The sequence below is a fragment of the Leptonychotes weddellii genome, chromosome 7, assembly GCF_054177405.1.
Source record: "Leptonychotes weddellii isolate Sample4059 chromosome 7, ASM5417740v2, whole genome shotgun sequence".
Classification (NCBI taxonomy): Eukaryota; Metazoa; Chordata; class Mammalia; order Carnivora; family Phocidae; genus Leptonychotes; species Leptonychotes weddellii.
Window position 1 is genome coordinate 36728229 of NC_138375.1, and position 21903 is coordinate 36750131.

At 43.0% G+C, this 21903-nt stretch overlaps 1 long non-coding RNA gene across 2 annotated transcripts; it reads left to right on the forward strand.

The window, feature by feature from the left end:
• Positions 1 to 541: 541 nt before the first annotated feature.
• On the forward strand, positions 542 to 17147 carry LOC145722584 (uncharacterized). 2 transcript variants are annotated; one of them, XR_014146930.1, is made up of 6 exons: positions 542 to 1422; positions 8584 to 8754; positions 9767 to 12063; positions 14843 to 14937; positions 15391 to 15503; positions 16509 to 17147. It is a non-coding gene; the product is annotated as an uncharacterized LOC145722584 (long non-coding RNA). The 2 variants fall into 2 exon arrangements; XR_014146929.1 differs by having other exon boundaries at positions 14843 to 17147.
• Positions 17148 to 21903: the final 4756 nt, after the last annotated feature.

Below are 21903 nucleotides of genomic sequence, written 5' to 3' on the forward strand. Positions count from 1 at the left end.
CTTCCCGCCGAGCAGGGAGCCTGATGCGGGGCTCGATCCCAGGACCCTGGGACCATGACCTGAGCTGAAGGCAGACGCTTAACGACTGAGCCACCCAGGTGCCCCTTCATCTTCTTTTCTGAGCATTTAAGACACAGATACGAGCTCCCAACACACAGCTTCTTGAGTCCTGGCATAAAGTCTGCTCCTGGACTTTTTATCTTTGGACATTAATTCCATACATTCATCATTTTTTAACTAAGGGAAGCTTCTGGCTTTCGTATACTAGGAATGCCTCCCAGGGGTTGATCAATCCAAATTCCTTCCCTTCACATGGCTCCTTCCTGTAGAGCCCCTTGGGCTTGCCCAGGTGGAGGAAGACCTTTCTGTGCCCTATTAGCAGCCCCCTAAGCCCTTTCTCTGAAATGGACATTTCTTGGTCCTATCTTTTTTCCTTTTCCACACGCTCAGTTCCATTTAGGGATTCCTGTGCTGCCCACACCTGCCTCCTCAGTGGAGCACGTGACCATCTCCTGATCATGGGATTGATTCGCTCAGTTTAGGCCCCGAGTGCCACTCCTGAACCAGACTGAGTCCTAGGACCCTTTCCACAAGCGCTGGGGCAAAGACGCTATCTCTTTTTGGCTGGATCTGAACAAGGAAGCATGTGACACTGGTCATCTTCAGACTGTGAAGGAGGGCAGCCAAGGTCCCAGAAGACAAAAGGGGGAGGCATGGTTAGGGAGTCCGGGGAAGGAGCCACGGAGAGGGAGCTTGCTGAGGCAAACCCCCTCAGGGAGTTTTCAATCATGTGAGACAATTGACTTCCTTCCCTGTTTGGGCCTGATGGAGCCATCTTTTCTGCTGCTTGTGTTACAAGCGCGGTAGACATACATTGTGCAATACTGAATTGCGTTTTTAATATCTCTCCTGCTAGACGGCAACCTGCCTGATGCCCGAGACACTATTGTTTGAGTGAATAAATGAAGGGGCCAAAGAAATGAGGGACGAGAACCCAGTTGCTCGTGTATGTTGAGGGCTCATTTAAGGCCGTTGCCACTTCCCTAACTATTCATTTCTCCTCCCAATTCATAGCCAGTTACCAGTTAAGAGCTGAATCCCTTGAGGAAACCTGAATCATGATATGCATGACCAGAAATGGAGCTCTTCTTGCTGGCAAGTTCCCACTCCGTCGGAACTTACGAAATCTTGCAAAGTAAGAAATAGCTCAAAGAGAATGCCGAGGATGAACCTGCATCTCTTATCACGCAATAAACAGAACAAGCTCTGATGCGTCCATTTTTCAAATCAGGATCTTGGCAAGGAAACATTTTGGAGGAGCCCTCTGCAAGAATGTTGCCACTTGACTCTAAGCTCAGAAAGATTGGTATTTGGAGGCCCCCACAGCCCCCTGCTCCACAAACGAAGGCACAGGATGAGGTGGTGAGTGGGGTTTGAGTAGGTGTGGGTCTTTCAGTCTTTACTGTAGGAATCTAATGAATATCCCATGTTTTATGTGCATTCATGTGCAAACCGCCTCCCCCCCGGCCCCGTCCCCCATTCCAGGCCACATTTTCCGTTGAGTCTCAAAATAAAAAAGTGAAGTTGTCACTGAAGCCCCAGGAGCAAAAGAACATATGTGGGGATAGATTTCTTGCAGTTTCCCTTGGTTTTGCTTACCCTGGCTTTTGCCCCCTCATCCGCACCCCCCTCCCCACTAGAACAGCTTTGCTCTTCGGGAATTGCTGGTCAGGAGGAAATGCCCATCCTCGGCCTCTTGCTTTTACAACATCAAAGGTCGGGGGCCATGAGCCCTGGGCAGGAAACATTGCACACATAACTTTGGGTTAGTAAATCGGAACTAAAGGCTTTCAGACAGCAGCTGGGAGGAAATAACGGGTGACAGAGAGTATTGCTCCAAGAATCAGGTTCTCGGCCTGGCTCTGCCACTATTTTTGAGACTCTTGGCAAGTCCTTCGGCTTCTTTGGCCCTTGATTTCTTCAAGAGCAAAGTAGGGCGGTTCTGGGTAGCAAGATAAGGCCAAATGGCTGGAGACATCCCAGTGGCAACCAGCAGAAGGAGGACGAAAGTCATTTTTCCAGTTCCTCTATGGTTTGTCTCACCAACAGCGATAGCCGCCTGGGAGCTTGCCTCCTGAATTCCTTTTCTCGTCCCCACAGATGGTCAACAGCCTCCCCCTCCTCACTCAGAAAGCCTCGTTTCCAAAAGGCTCATGCCCCCTGCCATGCTTTCCTATTTAGGACGAGAGAAAACTAATATTCACTTGGTAGGTGCTACGGTTTGAACATTTGTATCCCCTCAAAATTCATATGTTGAAATCCACCCTCCCGCCCCGCCCCCCGACGATGACGGTATCAGGAGATGGGAGCTTCAGGAGGTGCTTAGGTCACGAGAGATTTTGAATGGGCTTAACGCTTTATAAAAGAGGCTCCAGAGAGTTCTCTAGCCCTCCCACCAAGTGAAGAAAAAATGAGAATTCTGTGACCCAGAAGAGGGCCCTCATCTGGCCAGGCTGATGCCCTCATCTCAGACTGCTAGCCTCCAGGACTGTGAGAAATACATTTCTGTCGTTTATACATGACCCAGTCTGTGTATTTTGTTATAGTAGCCCAAATAGACTATGGCGGACCCCCAAATTGTGGGGATCACTACTGAAAGACCACCTGAAGGGGCAGCACAAAGGACCACACACCTCTACAAAAGCACAATCTATCAATTCTTCTACCAACCGTCATTTATTCATTTTTTTAAATTCACTCGTTCAACAAATATTTATGTTGAATTCATTCACTCACTCAGCAAATCTTACACTGCCAGGAATTTGGGGGTACAAGAGTAACCAAGGTATAGACATTGTTTTCTTGTTGTTTAGTTTAGTGGGAGATACAGATTAATAAGTAGCCCTAAAAACACTAAATTAAATTGCTTTTGATAGAGAAGCCATGGAATGATATGGGAGCACACATGAGGGGCACCTATGTCCCTAGACTTCCCAAAGGAAATGATGCATGAGGATGAGCTCCAAGAGTTAGCCAAGGAAGAAGGGATGGGGGAGAGTCTACAGAGAGTGTTCCAGGCAGGAACAGCCTGTGTGAAGGCCTGAAGGTAACAGAAGACACAGTGGGTTGCAACAGAGATTGCATGAGGATGAGGGTGGGGATGGGTGGAAGCTTGAATAAGGTAGTCATAATAAGGTACCGCTGTAGATTCTTGAGCAAGATAATGGCCAAAAATGCTTAAGGAAAACAATTCGTCTTTTCCTATATTCAGTGTGCACCAGAGGTGACAGAGACCAGAGGTGGGGAGAGGTTGATGGGTATTGGCAACAATGAAGACAAGGACTGGAGTGCTGTCCATGAAAACTGAGAATACAGAACTGGTAGCCACTGACCATCTTTCACATTAGCCTATGCTATACTTGGAGAGCCTAGAAGAGAACTCTGCTAAGTAATAAATGAACCCAAGAACTGTCATCCATTGGGTAGAATTTACCCTACACTCATCTGGACTTATTCAGTGTCATGGTTTTCAAACTGTGTCTAAAGATCCCTAGAGTTTCCCAGAGGGGCTCTAGAGACCCTATTCAGCCAAAATGGGTTCTGTTGATCTATTTTGGACAAATGGACACTTGAAAACCACTAGTCTACTTTCTCTACAATGTGCACGTTCTGTTCAAAGTCCAGTGTTCCTGGTGATTATTAAATTTGGATTTGTGTGTGTGAGTGTCCAGACTACTATTTTCCCTCTCAGAAGTTTCCTAGCAGCAACCCCATCCAAACCCCGACTAAAGATGTGATGGCTCTTTTTTCCGTTGTTCTGTTTTCTGTTGCCCTGCCCTCCCTGCCTAATTCCGGACCCAGTTCAACAAAGAAAAACCTTCCTCAGCAGCCCTCCCCATTTTAATTCTCTTGCAGCTCTTCTCTGGAGGGTGAAAAAAATTAATCTATTATTACTGTCAACACCAGTCATAATAAAGCATGAACACTGACTGGGGAGTTTTAGTTCAGTCAAACTTCTTGAAGAGAAATGGAAAATAAAAACAGTATTTTTTTTCTTGACTAGAATGATCATTTCCCAAAGGAAATAACAGAAGTTCTGCATTTTGTGGGAAGGGAAGAAAGGAACAGGTAGGAGGGAGGTAGAGGGTGTGGTGAGCAGACACGGTCCCTGGCTCAAGGAGTTGTTCAGTAAATGCTGGGCTGGGTTCATAGAGTCATTCCTTCTACAAACACAAATGCTAATCTCTAAGATAGTATTTTATTTGCCTCCTAAGTTATCTCCTGGCAAAGCCAACAGAGTCACCATGTAAAAGACATGCAGTGTCTGTCAGCTGGCTTGCATGTTTCCCAAGTTACCCAAGTTCAGCACAGTGAACAAGAACTAAAGTCTCTCAGACCCTGAGAAGGCCTTGAAGAATGACCCAAAGTCAACTGCCCAGAGAGATTCCCTACTTGTTTGCACAGGCCCCCCTTCTCCCGCTTTGAACAACTCTCATAGAAAGCCCTTCCTGATATTGGGTTGAAATTAATCACCTGTAGCGTCTCTCTATTGCCCAAGAAACCCAGCATGGGGGACAGGAGGCAGCACAGAATTATTCTAACTCCTCTCCCTCTTGGCAATCCTTGGAACACTGGAAGGTGGAGACCAAGTTCTCTGAGTCTTCTTGCCTCCAGGGTCCCCGTGTCCTAGTCTTTGAAACATTTCTGTGAAACGGGTCTTCAGATCCAACGTTATCCTGGTCCTTCTCCACCAAGAAGCTTTACTTTCCTACTCCTCAAAGTATGCTGCCCAAAATAGAAATACCTCTGTATCGTCTTACAAGTGCAGAAGAAAAGGGACTCTACTCTGTCTGATTCCAGAGCCGACTGCTCGCTCCCAGCTTTGGCAAGTTTCTTAACCTCTAGGAGCCATGGTTTAACATACAGCCTCATGTAAAGTGCCAACTCAGCTGACCCACGGCTTCCTTATTCTTTAGTCACATATTGTGTGTGTGTATGAGTTTGCGTGCGTTTGTCCAAATGTCAGAATTTCAGTTTATCTTATAAAATTGTATCTGTTAGATTCAGGCTATTGTTTTTTTTCCCCTAGCTTTACTGAGGTATAATTAACAAAATTGCAATATATTTAAGGTGTACAATGTGATGATATATGTATACATTCCCACCAAGGAGTCAACACATCTCTCACCTCAAGTATTTTTGGGTGTGCTTGTGAGAAAACTGAAGTTCCTTTCTCTTAGCAAATTTCAATAAGACACTACACTATTATTAACTATAATCACCGCATTTACATTAGATCCTCAGAACTTACATATAACTGAAACTGTGTATCCTTTTACCAACCCCTCTCCATTTTTCCATCCTGCTGCCCCCAATAACCACAATATTCTACTCTATTTCTATGAGTTTGACTTTTTTTTTTTTCAAATTTGATATATAAGGGATACCATGCAATATTTGTCTTTCTCTGCCTGGCTTATTTCATTGAGCAGGCCATTGTTTAATGTGAGAAAATTAAAAAAAAAAAAAAACAAGCCCAAGCCCTCTTTTGCTTTATCTAAATAACTAATAAAAATGTTTGCCTGGTTATAATAAAGAACCAAGCCCGGCCACCACTAGAAAACCTCCTTTGGGTTGATTCTAATCTATTATTAACCAGCACCTTTTTAGTAAGTAATAATCCACTCAATTTCATTTTTCTTTTGTGAATAATTTTCCCTGTTAAGCAAAAGAATATGTGAAATTTTGTCAAATGACTTGAACAAGTCCAGAAACACCAGGGCTCCTTGTTTTCTTTCTTTACCAACCCAGGAAACTATCACAGTAGGCAACGTGTTTTCTGGGAACTCCTTCAGATCCTAGTAATCATGGCTCTTTCACCTCTATGTTTATGACTTACTTTAATGACTCACTTGGGAATCTCATTGAGGAATAGAAATTTTTTTTATTTTCTAAAAGAATTATACTTAATTAATAAGGTAATGCTAGTGATTGAAGCAAATAAATCCACATAAAGTGGTAGTACTTTATTTCTCATTCATGTGAAGTCTGTAAGGGGCATTCCTGATCATTGAGTGGTTCTGTCTCCAAGCTGTAATGCAAGGCTCTTGGCTTCCTTCACCTTGTGGTTCTGCGAGCCTCCTGATATCAGATATATCTGATGCAAAGGCTAATGCAGGATTAAATGAAAATGATTGCAATAAAGATAATGAAAAGATTTCAGACTATAGGGGAAGAAAAGAAAAACAAAAGCAGGGATCAAAGAAGTATAGAGTATGTGGCACACTCAGACTCAGGTACGTGGGGAAGGTTTGAGGGAAGCGGCTGCCTTATGTCAATGAACAAGGAGGAAGCCAGGAAATCCATCCCCTAACCTCACTGTCCTCCTCCAGGGTTCCACATTTTCAAAACTGAACCATTATCCAAAAGGCAGGAGAGTTCACTGATCCTGTCCATACAGGTTGGCCCTTGGGGCACAACAGAGGGAGAAGGGTAGAGTGGGTCTTTAGAGGCAAACAAAAGATAGCACAGGAATCACAACATTTCTGAGGTGAGAGTAGCATAATCCGACTTGTGTTTTACAGAGATTAGTTTGGTGGCAGTGGAAACAGGGGCTGGAGAGGGGAGATACTGGAGGCAGGAAGACCTTTAGGGAGGCGAGGGCCAGACAGCACAGGGCAAGGGTAGGACAAGAGGCAAGGGGGAAACACTGGAACCCGTGAATTCCCGGATGTGAGAGGCAAAAAAAAAAAAAAGGCTGAAGGGGACTATAAAACCATGGTTTTAAAAGGAAGATGATGAGTTCATTTGAGGACAAATTACCTTGGGACATCGATATAGAGATGTCCTGAGTCAGCTGAGCCCCAGGGGAACTGATTTTGTCATCTGGTTCTGCTGTTTTCTGGAAAGTGCTCAGAAACACACAGATAATCAGGCCTGGCCCAAAGCAAAATCATAGCTGCCTATCTAAATCATGTCTCTCTTAACAAAAAAATCTCTGGGGAGCAAAAGCTATTTTATATGAATTCCATTTCTTCAGGAATGATTTATTTCATGCTATATTGATTGCATTGGTTTCCAGAAGATGCCTGGTAGAGACGAGTACAAGGCAACACGTGCTACTTGTAATTTACATTGAACTTAAAAGTGCACGTTGGATTATCTCCCAGAGGGATGGAACTGAACCCGAGTTTGTAAACGTTAGCATTAGTCTCAAATGCATGTGTTAAAATACAGATTGACTCTGAATTCGTTGCTTAAAAACATGAAAATCAACACAACAGCTCACCAGGCTCAGACTCTTGCTTGCCAAATATTTGTCCAAAATTAAGGTCACTTTGATATGATAACAAATTCAATACTCCAACTTATTCTTAACTGAATATTAGAAATCGCTTTTAAGAAATACAAAATTAATTCTAAATTGAACCTAAGTAAACAAATCTGGAATTTAACGTAGGTGGCATTTATTTTGGATCAACTGACTTTTACCCCTCTGTTTTCACATTTTTTTCCTCCCTTAAGTGGCTCACAATGTTGATTCTTGGGATTTTTGAAGAATATAATAATTTGGCATTAATTGTCTTGTCCTAAATTGGACCCAAGCACATACTGGTTTTCCTGACCACTCTAATTTTTGGTTTAAATCTTCTCTGAAACCAGGTGGTGCCAAAATTCCCTTCATTTTTTTAATATCTTTACCCTCAACTATTTACGGTAATTAACTTTCTAAAGGGATTTGGTTAATTTTAGGTTGAACTAGTTTAAGTAAAAATATCTGGCCATTTTTATATTTTCATGTTTATAAATTGAAGTATAAGTAGCTACTCTTACATTGAGGCAGCTTTAGTACCGATTACAAAAGATCAGAAAAGCACTTTGAAAACAAAATGGCTTAAGAGTGCGCATAAGATTCAAGATAAATTAGGCATGTGATGTTTAATCATGTGTATGATATCTCACAAGACTAGCTGGTGTCATAAACATTTACTCCGACAACATTTGTAGTAAGTGAGTCACATTTCAAGGATGGTTGACTTTTCAGGGCCCTCAGTAAGTAAGTTGGAAAATGTCCATTTCTTCTAAAAAAAAAAAAAAGTTTCCTTAAAAACAGAATATCTCTCTGAAATATTTTTGGATCTTAGTTACTGTGGCCTGAATTATCAGTTATTCTAAACAACATGGGCTGGGGTATGCTATGGAAGCAAACAACCCTAAATTCTCAATGGCTTAGAACAAGGTTCATTTCTCACTCGGGCATCCTGTCCATTGCCCTTCAGTGGGGCCTCTGTCTCACACGTGTACTCAGGGGGCAAGGCTGGCCAGGCCTCCGCTAACTGCAACATTGCTGAAGACAGCAAGACATGGGATAATCACTGGTAAACCCTTAAAGACTCCCACCTGGAAGACATACACATCACTTCCATTTCCTTGTCATTGGTCAAAGCAGACCACATGCTATGTCTAACATCAGGAAGGCAGGGAAGGGTAATCTTAATCATGCCCAGAGGAGAAGAGTTGGAAATATGAGTGAAAAGCACCAGTGTCTACCACACCCACCTTTCTTTGAATTTTGTTTTTTAGTTTCAGAAGAGAGTTGCCAGATCAAGTGAAATCAGAAAAGAATTGAACTTGGCGTTTGGGGTTCCTGGATTTCAAGGACAGAAACGGTACTGGAATCAACACGAACTGGGTCTTCTGGACATAGATTGGCTTGTCCTGAAATTTGCAGAGCTGTTAGGAACATAAAGCCTGGTGAGCAAAGGGTGTATGGCCATGGACAAGTCAGAGTGAGGAAATATTCCTTTTTGGAAGAGTGATCTCCCTTCTGATCTCTCTGCCCCAAAAGCTGCTCATTCTTGAACAGCTCTAGCATTTTTAGTTTAGGAACGCCTCATCTTTTGTTGCTTAGGGAAATACTTCCTGCCAAATGGTTTTAATTTTCTTTTTAGCTCCTTTTTCTTTTTTTTTTTTCTTGGTATCATCTGTATTTAGTTGAGAAGAATAGTTTGGGAAGGCATTAATCTGAACCATTCTAGTTGCTTATTTTCCAATTCATTACTTTTTATTTTGGATCAACTGACTTTTACCCCTCTGTTTTCACATTTTTTTCCTCCCTTAAGTGGCTCACAATGTTGATTCTTGGGATTTTTGAAGAATATAATAATTTGGCATTAACTGTCTTGTCCTAAATTGGACCCAAGCACATACTGGTTTTCCTGACCACTCTAATTTTTGGTTTAAATCTTCTCTGAAACCAGGTGGTATGCAATTAAAGTTGTTTCTTTTTATTTAAAAGAAGCAATCTCCATTATGGAATAGGTTCTTCCAAATTTTGAACAATCAAGAAATTCCTTTAAACCGTTCTATAATCCGGATGCATCAGAGCTTGGAATGACTTTCAGCCCGAGTTTGCTTTGAGGATAGACAAGATGAAAGCTCATGTTGGCAAAGAGAAGAGCTTTAGGATGGAGTCTAAGCCAAGTCTTTATGGAGGGTTCCATCAAATAGTGGGCCATGGAATTGCTGTGATTGCTGGCTCTAAGAGAGGAGAGAAGAGGAAAAGAAGGAACTAGCTAAGTTCTCTTCTCATAGAGCTCCTCATTCCCTGTTCCTAAAAACATATTATTTAACAAGTTAGCATTCTTTTCATACAGTTAGAGTGAGTATAAATGAAGGCCCACATGCTAACCACCCATAGACTGAGTTTCATAAAACAAATTAAAGTTTCATTTTTTAAAAAATCAATACACTTTATTTTTTACAGCCTTTTTAGGGTCACAGCAAAATGGAGCAGAAGATACAGAGTTTCCACGTGCCACCATATCTACACGTGTGCAACCTCCCCCACTGTCCGTATCCTACACCGGAGCTTCACATTAGGTTATTTCTACTCCAGTGCCCTTTTTTTCTTTATGCAGATCTGAGTTTCTGACCTCTGTCAGTTTCCTCTCTTGAAAGAACTTTTAACATTTCTCGAGAGCCAGATCTATTGGCAAAAATTCCCTCAATTTTTATTTGTGTGAGAAAGTTTTTATTTCTCCTTTACTTTTGAAGGATGACTTTGTAGGGTGCAGAATTCTAAGTTGGTGTGGTTTTTCTTTTCCTCAAAACACTTTAAATATTTCATTCTGCTTTCTTGCTTGTACGGTTTCTGGTAAGTCAGATGTAGTTCGTATTTTTTTGCTCATAGGTAAGGTGTTCTTTCCCTCTGGCTTCTTTCAAGATTTTTTTTTTCTCTCTCTTTGATTTTCTGATATTTGACTATGATATGCCTAAGCATAGGTTTTTTTGTTTTTTTTTGTTTGTTTGTTTTTTATTTTTTGCCATTTATCCTGAGTGGTGTTCTCTGAGCTTCCTGGGTCTGTGGTTGGGTGTCTACTATTAATTTGGAGGTAATTTCTTAGTCATTATTGCTTCAAATATTTTTCTTCTTCTTTTTTTTTTTTTCCTCTTTCTTCATCTTATGGTATTCCTGTTATGCCTGTGTTACACCTTTTCTTAGTTTTCCCACAGTCCTGGGATATTTGGTTCTGAGTTTCCTTCCTTTCCCTTTTCTCTTCTTTTCCTCTCTTTCTTTCTTTCTTTTTTTTTAGTCCTTTTTCTCTTTGTTTTTCAGTTTTGGAAGTTTTTATTGTCTTAGAGTTTCTTTCCTCAGCCAATTTCAGTCTACTGACAAGCCCCTCAAAGGCACGCTTCATCTCTGTTTCAGTGATTTTGATCTCTAGCGTTTCTTTTTAGTTTTTTCTTAGAATCTCCACATTTCTTCTTACATGATCTTTCTGTTCTTACATGTTGTCTATTTTATCCATTAAAGCCCTTAGCCTATTAATCATAGTTTGAAAAAATTCCTGGTGTGAATAAGTCCAACATCCTTGCCATATCTGACCCTGGTTCTATTGCTTGTTCAGTCTCTTCAAACTATGTTTTCTGCCTTTTAGTATGTCTTGTAATTTTTTGTTGACAGGTGAACATGATGTACTGGATAAAAGGAACTGTGGCAAGCAGGCCAGAGTCAACCATCATGTCATGGTAAGGTGTGGGGGAGGAAAAGCATTTTGTGGTCCCATGACTGGAGTTGGGTATTTTCCTTCTGGCAGGTGGGTTAGGCCCTGACAAAACCGTGGCAAGTTAGGTTCTGGTTAAATAGTTTCACAGGGCATGTCTTGTTAGAAGAACAGAATGCTCTGGATTATTTCAAAATGGTGCCTGTTTCCTGACTCCTGCTGGAAGCATGAGGGGATTTTCCTCAACATCATTGTGAGAACCTTGTAGAACTCCTAGAGGTAAAACTCACAGAAGCTTGGGACCCGCCCTCCCCACATAGCTGGATCCCCCTGGAGTATTTAGCTCTCAGACTTGTCCACCGCTAGCCTTCGACGATCATCACCGACAGCCCAGGTTTTCCCCCCACAGAGGTTTCTGCTCATGGGCTTCTGCTCCAGTAGTTGACATTCTCTGTAACTGCCTCTCTGCCTCTCTTCAATTTGGGGAGCATTGGTTTGCTCTGTGACCTCACTTTTTCAACAGATCTAAGAAGAGTTGCTGATTTTTCAGTATCTTTAACTTTTTACTCACTGTTAGGATGGAATGACAACTTCTAACCTTTTGCATGCCAGACCAGAACCAGAACTCCCTCTCATTTGTTTTTAAACTTTAAAAGTATTGAATGAATACCCATATTATAAAATGAGTCAGAATCCAACTATAGTGGTGTTAAAAAGACACAAACACACTTTATTTCTAAATCAAGTTTCCCCCAGGCTGGTGTAGGTGTTTTCTCTCTTCCTTTTTGTGCTGTCTCTCTTAGGGGTCTTTGCATGGGAAAGGCAAGAATCTGAGTCCTGGGATGGATATAATAGCTGGTGAGGACCTCCTGCCCCTCAACCTTCCCACCTCCCAGATTCTGGAATCCCTCAACCAGGACTGGGTTTTGGCTTCTTCTTCAGGAGCTCTTGACCAGGCTGCGGAAACGGTGACTGTTTTGTGAACCCCACACTCAGGGCAGGAGGAGGTCTCCATTCCAGCTGTTGTCTGGTCTGTTGGGACTCCCTTGAGAAAAAGGTAAGATGGATAGTACGTGGAACATAGAGCAAGGTGTGGAAGGTAAGCGTGGTGACGGAGCACATCCTGGGCCACATGAGGCCCAGACCTTAGTCCCAGTTCTGCCACGAACTCATTGTTAAACACCAGGTCACTCACTCATATCCATCGGCCTCATTTGAGGTTGGATTCGGTGCTCCCTAGTGCTCGTCTCTGGTCTCAGCTCTGACTGTCTATGGATATGCTCCTCGAGGCCGGGAGGAAACCCCTAAGGGTTCTGTGAAAGCGACATCTCTCAATCAGCGAGGCTGCTCGCTGGCAGAAAGGCCTAGAAGTAGCCCCCGAGGCACATCATTTCCCGTGCTCACCGGTGTGCTGCCCATTTGGGGGCCCTGGGAGGTGCTTTCTCCAAAGCCCAAAGCACATTCTAGGAAACTTCACCCGGCTCTCTCTTTCTAGAAGTCAACCTGGGGCAAAGGTACCAGCTCTGAGGGGCGGGAGGGGGCCCCTAGCAGGCCAAGAGCTGGTGCAGTGCTCAGAGGATGAGCTCAGAAAGTGGGCAGGGTGTGGGCTTGAGCTGGGTGGAAAGTCCGAGGCTGGGGGGTTGCTCTGGGAGCCAGAGCACTTTAGGAAAAGCTGCCAGAATCGTTCAGACAAGCACTTGGGGGAATTTCAGTTGTCCCCAAAGTACCTTTTAATTTGAAAACAATCAGGAGGCAGGTCAGAGGGTTTTTCAACCTTTGGCAGTGAGTGGCAATGACTGGGCTTGGAGAGCCTGGGCTGTGTTGTTCCAGGCTCCAATTAGGTGTGAGAAGTGGCTGCCGGGGCTGCCAGCTGGGGAGGAGCCAGGCAGCTCATCATCCCTTGTCGTATAAACACAAGGAGCTCTAGCACCAAGCCCAGAAAGACCAATGATACCATTCATCATGCAAAACTTTCCAAACACTGGAGGAAGCTCCAGGTTCTGCAGGGAATGTGTTCCCCAGAGAGCCTCACATGACGGCACTCAGAAATTTCTGAAACTAGAGATGCCAGTGACATAGCAAATGTAAGTGAGAGGATGGCGCTGAGCACCTTCCACCCGTCTTTCCAAGCCGGAGAGCACCAGGTCTCTACCCGGAGGAGGCGGGGAGGAGAGCTTCCGTGGGAGCCCCGTGACAGAAATGAGTGGCTACTTTCCTGAGGAAGCTCCAAGGTATGGGCTCTGGGTCAGGCTGTGCGGCTCCGAGCCGGTGATCTTAACTTCAAGCCTCAGTGTTCCCAGTTGTAAAATGGGATGATGATAGTGCCAAATCCATGGTGTGGTGGTGAGAATAAGTGAGACAACAGACCTGCGCATGGAATACAGTGCACTCAATAGAGAAAAGGTTTGAAAAGTTAGAATTGTAGTAAGCGTAAGCAATAAGAGAAGTGTTATAAGCCTAAGTGAGACGCTACAAACTGCTCTCCCAAGTTTCTGAGAAGCTTGATTTAAAGACTGCCAGTTGGGTGCTGGGTGGCTCAGTCAGTTAAGTGTCTGCCTTCAGCTCAGGTCATGATCCCAGGGTCCTGGGATCGAGCCCCGCATCGGGCTCCACACTCAGCGGAAGGCTGCTTCTCCCTCTCCCACTCCCCCTGCTTGTGTTCCCTCTCTCGCTGTGTCTCTCTCTGTCAAATAAATAAATAAAATCTTAAAAAAAAAATAAAGACTGCCAGTTATATAGCACTTTGAGTTGAGCCTGAGGAAGACTTTTTAAAAAGTTAGGTGTTGGGCGCCTGGGTGGCTCAGTTGGTTAAGCGACTGCCTTCGGCTCAGGTCATGATCCTGGAGTCCCTGGATCGAGTCCCACATCGGGCTCCCTGCTCGGCAGGGAGTCTGCTTCTCCCTCTGACCCTCCCCCCTCTCATGTGCTCTCTCATTCTCTCTCTCTCAAATAAATAAATAAAATCTTTAAAAAAAAAAAAGTTAGGTGTTATCAGCAGCCCATTTTATAGATGAAGACACTGACATTTACAAAGTGGTGGTGTGCTTGAGTTCGTACAGCTAGTTGGTAAAAAATGTCAAGATTCAAATCTGGGACTTTTGACGCTAATTCCTGTCTTCTCACGAGAGCACACAACAAGCCAACACAAAAATTATGTCAAACATCTTCTAAAGCCAAAGTACGCATAGCATAGGTATTAGAAGAATAGAAAGAAAAAAAAAATCTATAAATGCCCAAGTTCCCTAACTCAGAATTTCCATAATGATGAGGTGCTCCGGGTCACATGGGCTGACCAGCACTGTGGACCCACCTGACCGGGAAGAAGTCCTCTTCTGATTCCTCTAGAAGTCCCACATCTGTGGCCAAGGGGCCATTTGCAGTCACTTTCTATGCAATATTTTCTTTGTTTTCCCCTTCACGTGGCAACCAATGAGTCACACAACATCTTTCTTTGTTATTATTATTTTTCATAAGAAGTCACTTCCACAGAAATAATAGAAAAATTTTCACAGGGCATAAAGTCCCTGAAGGAGACACTCAGAAAGCTGCAACCCCATAGAAAGGAGACTTCTAACCACAAGGTCTTAGCAAACCCTATTCTAAGGAGACTTGACCCCTCAAGGGGGAAGTCTTTAGGCAGATGACACTGCAGTGATTTCTTCACACCTGATAGAGGCATGACCTGCACTCCTCAAAGTTCCTCCTTCCCTCCCATGAACACCACCTTTGGCTGCAGCACTGTTAGAGTAATGATCTTCTTGTAGGGTATCCATATATTCACATGCCTGCCTTACTTGGGAGGAGGGTCAGTATCCTTCTGCGTTTGTCCCATGCAGGGTCTGGCATGGATGGTGCTGCAAAACCAAATATATTGAAAGAGGAAGAGAGTGTTCTTTTGTATTCTGGATCCTACTGTTGGTTTTACCAAATGGTATGTTATTTTCTTTCATCTGTATGACCCGGAAGTTGTCTAGTGGGCCCCTGCCTCCTGGAGAATCCAGCTCAGCTGAACTCAACCCTACTCTCCTGAATCCAGAGCTGGTGGAAGCCTAGAGCCCCCTAAGAATCCTGTGAAATCCTGTGAGCCCAGTTCTCCCTCTGCCTGTTGGCTCAGTGCTATACCTTGCCAGGAAACAACCGCCCCTTTTCTGAGTTCCCCTAAAAAGGAAATAGGAGCTGAAAAGTCTTGATTGATGATTTTGGAGTAGAAATGGAGTCATGACCCAGCAAGGCAAGGAATTTCTGGTGGGAATCAGCCCCAGCCCTCCTCAGTGGCCTCTGCGGGCCATGACCGGACACTGGTGTCATCTCTCCGCTTTGCTCTGCGTTCCTTCCCCTTCCCTTTCTTCCCTTGTCTTCTTATCTTCCCTCTTCATCTCCAAAGCAAAAAGGGAAGCTCAATGCAGGCCAGCTGTACTCTCTTCTTTGAAATTTTATGGCCATCAAGCACCCAAGCCCCTGGGGTCCCAAGAACGTTTCCAAATGATAGCTATCAAGGTAATGAAGATTTCTTTCATCTCCAAATACGAGGAAATTAAGCAGTTTATAAATATTGCCTGATGGAAAGTCTTCTCAACGCTGTCTTACATCAAGAGAAAGTGAATGTTTTGATATTCTGAGGCAAAGTCAAAATAGAAACGAATTTTCAGCCCATCAGCCCGATTCTCTTCTGTACAGTGTATGGGCCAAAGCCCTCCTGGGGTTACAGACATCCGGGTCAGACTGTCCCCTCAGAGAAGTTCCTTTTCACCTCTGCCGGCCCCTTCTCTTATTTTCCTTGCCTTCTCATGAAAGAGAAACCCAGCAGTGAAAGGCTAAGTGGCGCATGTCTCAAATTCTGCATGTCTCAAGCTCGGCAGCTCCATCCCCACCCAGCTCTGGAGTGAGGACCTGGCCCCACTGGGGGTGCTGCCTGGGGAGAGGACAGGTCATCCGAGATACAGGGCTCACTGACAGTTGCTGTGCAAACAGCCTCTGTGCTGGAATTTGAGGAAATAGTGTTGCTATTTTGGGGTCTGTCAAGAGAGTGCTAGCCACTTTGATCATTTAAAACCCTAATTGACTTTCGCCCTCACATCCATTGCAGGAAAGTGCTAAGCCTTCCTGGGGCTTTCTTCTTCCTTTGATTGGCAGCCTGGGGCAAATCTCTTTTCCCAAGACTCTGGGTTCCAAGTAACCAATCTGCAGGGGAACTTTCAGAATCCTATTCAATTTTAATGCAGAATTAACTGCTTTTCATTGTTGGTTGTCTTCACCCAAAGCCTTTAACCTCCTAGTTCCCGGTTCTCCTTTAACCCCATCCCTCTCCAAACCCATTCAAGCATGTAAAGGGAAATAAATCCATGGAAGTAATTCTTAACCCTAAACACCTACATTTCACTGAAGCCAGTGAAATAGGCCAGTCAGTTAAACTTTCCCAGTGCTCCTCTCTCCACACCCAAACCCAAAAAGTATCCCAGCTTTGTTCATTTTTAATGTGTCTATTTTTCTTGTTAAAAATAGATGTCCCTGGATGTCATCCGTGTCACAAAAATAAAACTCATTTGCAAAACTGAAAAAGAACCTAATGCCAAGAAATTGTATTTAGATCGATCTGGAGGGGCAAGTGCAAACGGGTTAAGTGTTAAGAATGACGGCCATTGATGAGGTATCTGCTTGATGATACTCAGACAGGGAAACTAAAGGGACCCCATGAAAAACTGCTTTTTTCACTCCTTTTCTTGCTTCTATTTTTGCTAGGACCTACACACCTGCCTTACATACACCTTATAGAACAGACAATGTATGTCCTCCTTGTGAAGGTCAAGGATTTAATGATTTCTTTGGAATCTTTCAACACAGTAGAGACCATCTAAGGAGTGACTGGGCAGGGTCATCAGGAATGTTTTCCAAGACCCCTGACTCATCAAGACCCCTTGCTCCAGGGCATAAGTGATTTATGGAGAACACCTAAATACTCGTCTGTCTTTGTTCCTGGATTACTGAGAAGACACGTGCACCAGACCACCCTCCTCAATAAAAACTCCAGGCCCCAGGCAAAGATGAGACTCATGCTTCTTTTCTTTCTGAGTCTCCCTGGCCCTCTGTCCATATCTACACTCACTCTCTGTCTTCAATAAACTCTGCTCTTACTTCCTCTCAGCTTGAGTTTGTTTTCTATACTTCTCAAAGCCAAGGACCCTCTTGGCTGGTCCTGTAAGAACCCCATTCTGGGTTCTTGGACCCAGCCTGGCTGCATCAATATTAACCTCAAAGTGCTACAGGCCTAACAAAAGGGAACAGGCCTTCAGTCATAATATGAATAAGGTCTGAGAATCTAATGTATAACATGGTGACCAAAGTTGATAGAACTCTATTGTATAATTGAAATTTGCTGAGAGAACACAACTTAAATGTTCTCACCCCCCCAAAAGAGAAGCTAAATGTGTGAAGTGATAGATGGCTTAGTGAGCTTGATGGAGGTACCCTTTCACAATGTACACATATATCAGATCATCGGGGTGCACACCTTAAATATCTTATAATTTTGTCAATTGTACTTCAATAAAGCTGGAAAAAAATGCTATGGGTGTGTATTTGTCCTCAAAAACAGAATAATTTAATCAGATTCTATTTTCAGTCCTTCGGAGGATGGAGTAGATGGAGGAAGATGAAAAAAACTTTGCTTCTAGCAACCCCCATAGTCACATAGTGATTTTAATTAAGGCAACCTGATCAGACAGTGGCTCCCCCTCCCCCTCCCAGGGGTCACAGAATCAAGCATCTCCACAAGATGACTGATAGTTTGTCTGCAGTGTGCCTATTTTAGAGCTATTCCTACAATTTCCAACCAGCTATAGATACTACTGGCACTCATTAAGAGAAAAAGACTGGATTCTTAAGAAACCAAAAATGCCAATTCTTTGAATCAATTCAGTGTTCTCAGCTGTGATTAGGAATGGCACTAGCTTCTACTTATAAGAATCAGGACTTTGCTGTTTCCCTGAAGTCACTGTCAAATATGAGAAGAACCAAGAAATGAGTTTGGTAGGATGCGTACTAAATCATGATGCTTCTTGCAGAGTGATTTCCAAGAAATTTCCTGAACATTGTCCAGATTGGCAGAAAGAATAGAGTATATTTCCTGTGGCTTAGATAAAATTCTTACAATTAGAGCACCTCTGAAGAAGAAATGTTTGAACCCCAATAAGGTACAAGGTTCACATCAATGAGCATTCAGTGTCACAGGCTGGGTCCCCTGGATAGCAGACATGAACACAGAGATTAGTGTGTAGGAGGTTTCTGAAGGAATGCTCTTGGGATTGACACCTGTAGAAGAAAATAGAAGAAAACAGGATTGGGCACAGGGAGCAGTTGAACTTGGATGCTAGATTGGATATCTCAGTGGAAGACACAGTCATCCCTGTAGTGAATTCTGAAGATGGGATCATGTTCAGAGGGGAGCCCCCTGCAGGAGGAGGGAACATACTCTATAGCCCTGTTGATTAGTTATTGGATATGGGCTTCCCAGGAAGGAGATGAGGCCTTTAGGGTGGGGGCCTCTTTTCAGCTGCGGCAATCCCAATGGGGGTGGACAGCCAACAGCAGTTTGAAACACTCCCTGTAGGATTAGGTCTTTTGTTCTTGAAGAGAGATCTGGGAGGTGCATCACAGTGTCTACACCTTTGAGTGACATGAAAGCGAAGGAGTTAAGGTAAACAGTTGTTGCTATGAAAGCTGGTAGAATTTTTCTCATTTTTGCAGCAAATACAGGAATAAGAATGCACTCAGTCGGGTAAGTTTTTTTCCCCTTCACATTTGGCAAGATATTCCTTCACAAAGAACAATCTGTTGCTGATTTAGCACTGCGAGTGGATATCCTTGGTTTACCTGAATTGTGATAAAAAAAGTATAAATATTCTTATCCAAATCCACTTTAAAAAAAGGACGGGGAGATGGGGTAGATAAGCTATTCCTAGAGGACAACTTAGGACCCAAGCTGAGGCCCAGGCAGAGGCAAGGAGGTCCTCATTTTTCATAGGACTGGTCCTGCCACTTTTTACTTGGGCTCTCCAGGCTCTTACGTGGAGAAGGTACAATGCTGCCAGAATGTGGAGGGATTTGAAGGCATTTTGTTTGTTTGTTTGTTTGTTTTTACAAAGAATTTGGCAGTGCCCATGGCCTTTTGGTAGTTTCTCATTCTCTGGAGATCTATGTTTATTTTTTTCTAAACATAAGAAACACAGATATTGGGGCACCTGGGTGGCTCAGTCGGTTAAGCGTCTGCCTTTGGCTCAGGTCATGATCTTGGGGTCCCGGGATCCAGCCTCGCATCAGGCTCTCTGCTCAGCAAGGAGTCTCCTTCTCTCTCTCCCTCTGCCCATCCCCTCCTGCTCTCTCTCGCTCTTTTTCTCTTCTCTCAAATAAATAAACAAAATCTTAAAAAAAAGAAACATATTTTATAGTACATGCATTTTATAATTCTAATTTGAAATTTTTGTGCTCTGATTCTATTGTCTGTTACTTCTGCTTGTTCTCATTCAGGTTACCTTGTTTATGCGACTGATCATATTTGACCGTATGTTGGTCATTGTACTTGAAAAATAATTTAGGAATGACTGATGTCTGAGATGATGGAACTTTTCTCTGGGGAATATTTTTTTATCTATTCCTGGAACATTACAGGTAAGGGACCTGCTTAGTCCAAGTTCAACACTTGTGGTTCCTGGGACCATCCAGGTGATAGAAACCTGGGCTGCAAATCTACACAAGGGCCAGTTTATTTTTGGCTTTCCATTTGCCTGAGGGTATAGGCCTTTGGATCCCATTGTAATATATTTGGGGAGGAAATGGGGACTCCCTACCATGGGTGGGCTCCAGGCTTTGACATCTTTTTGTTTCCTTTTCGCCAAAACAGCACCTCGGTTTTGCGTGTTTCTTCAGGTTGATAATTGCTGTTAAGTCAAACTAGGTTCCTGTTTGCCTTCCTGGGATTTTGCCTTCTAGAGTTTTACAGATTAAGCCCTCATTATCTTATTAACTCCCAGATATTTTAATTAAAATAAAGTCAACAATTAATTTCACTCAGATTTTTTTAAGTTGTTCTTATTGGAAAGGAAGAAACCTCTGGTTCTTCTTATCTATGGCCAAACCCTGCGGTATTCTTTATGAGAATTCAAGAGAGATTGGGAGGCATGTCATTCAGTATCTCAAACTTACAAGCTTATTTTGTTAGTTGAAGTCGAGTCAAATAGAGTCACATGTTACCTCTACATGGTTCTAAGGACTTCAGTGAAATTTAAAACTCTCACTAAGCATGGATCTGATTTTCCATCTAGAATGTAACCACATAAATATAAGATTTGGTATCGAATTATTAAAGTTTCTCTAAAACTAACAGGCTATGAGACGCAAACCTTTTAAAATAAAGCTATAGAAATGCCCACATCATCAATGATATTTTCATCTGTATGTTCTTTTTTAACTTGTGGAGTGTGGATTAGCTTTTGATAGCTTAATTGGGAATGAGAAAATTTTAAAAAGAACTATTTTTTTCCAATACAGAAGGAGAGTTATTGTCAGTGATAAGGAGAAAATTCAGGTCCTCCTTATAATTATAGAGCTAACACCTAGTAATTACATGAGAAAAGCCTCTCCCAAATAACATAATCTAAACCATCCAGTTTAGGGTCGTTTTCCTTATTTAAAAAGTTCCAAACACAATTAACATTGAATAATCTTTGGAAGAATCATAAACTTTCATCTCTCCCGTTCAGGATGACTCCAAGCTATACAGACAAGTTCCTGCTTTCGGGAACCAGTCACCCACAAATGAACCCTTATGACATAAAGGAAACCTGAGACTCCTTATTAAGTGCTAGATTTATTTCCATGAGGTCAGTTTAAACCAAAAAGATTTTGTTCTCTCAAAGAAATTATCCCGTCGTCCTTGCAATGCTGTGGTTTATAACAGAGTTATTATTAGCTTTGACCACAATTATGCCACTGTTACAGCTTCCCCACCTGCCCAGACCAAGAGTGATCTCCCCGTCTCTGGAATGCTGGTTGCACTTAAACTTCATACCACTCCACTGGCACTTAGCATTGCGTAATGTTACTCAGCCTTTTAAGTGCATGGCTATCTGCTCGGGGAGACCGAACCCTTGAAGGACAAGGGCCCTGCCATGCCATGCCTCCTTATATGTCCCTGAAGTACCCACCCAGTCCCAGCGCCTCCTACACGATACGTGTTTATTGTGGGTAGTGATGATTCCTATTTGATTTGAGTGAGAAATGTATTTTATTCGTTGTTTCCTCAACTTCCAGCACATTGCTGGGTCCATAATAGGCAGTCAAGAAAAGTTTACTGAAGGAATGGACAAATGACCGAAGGGATGACTGGGTAGATGAAAACCTGGTTAGAAACATACACACAGAGAGTGGAGAACAGCGTGATCAGATTGGTCTTCAGGCTTCCTTTCTGAAAATGCAAAAGTTACCATACTTTCTTCTTTTTCATTTCAGTGGACCACGGAAGGATAGACAGACTATGACTTAATCACTTTAACCAAGTACCATTAAACTGCACAGCCCTTTTACTTGCCTCATGGATACAGGATATGAAGGTCAAGTGCCCTCACTCTCTCCCCAATGCCATGTGCGTTGTTTGTGAACAAACTGAGAAGTCCTGTCTGTGACATTTAGTTCCTGATCTTCTGCTCTACGTTAGAGGGAGGATGTGACCCATTCCCTGGGATTTAGAGAAAATAGAATATTGGGAATTTCTCTTTGACAAGTGTTACAGTGATATAAAGGAAGAGCCTTAAACGTCACCCCTATTAGCTAAAAGTTAAGTGCATCAGTATTGGATTAGCATTGAATCACTCCTTTGCTAGAGCATTATTTTCCTGATTAGAAG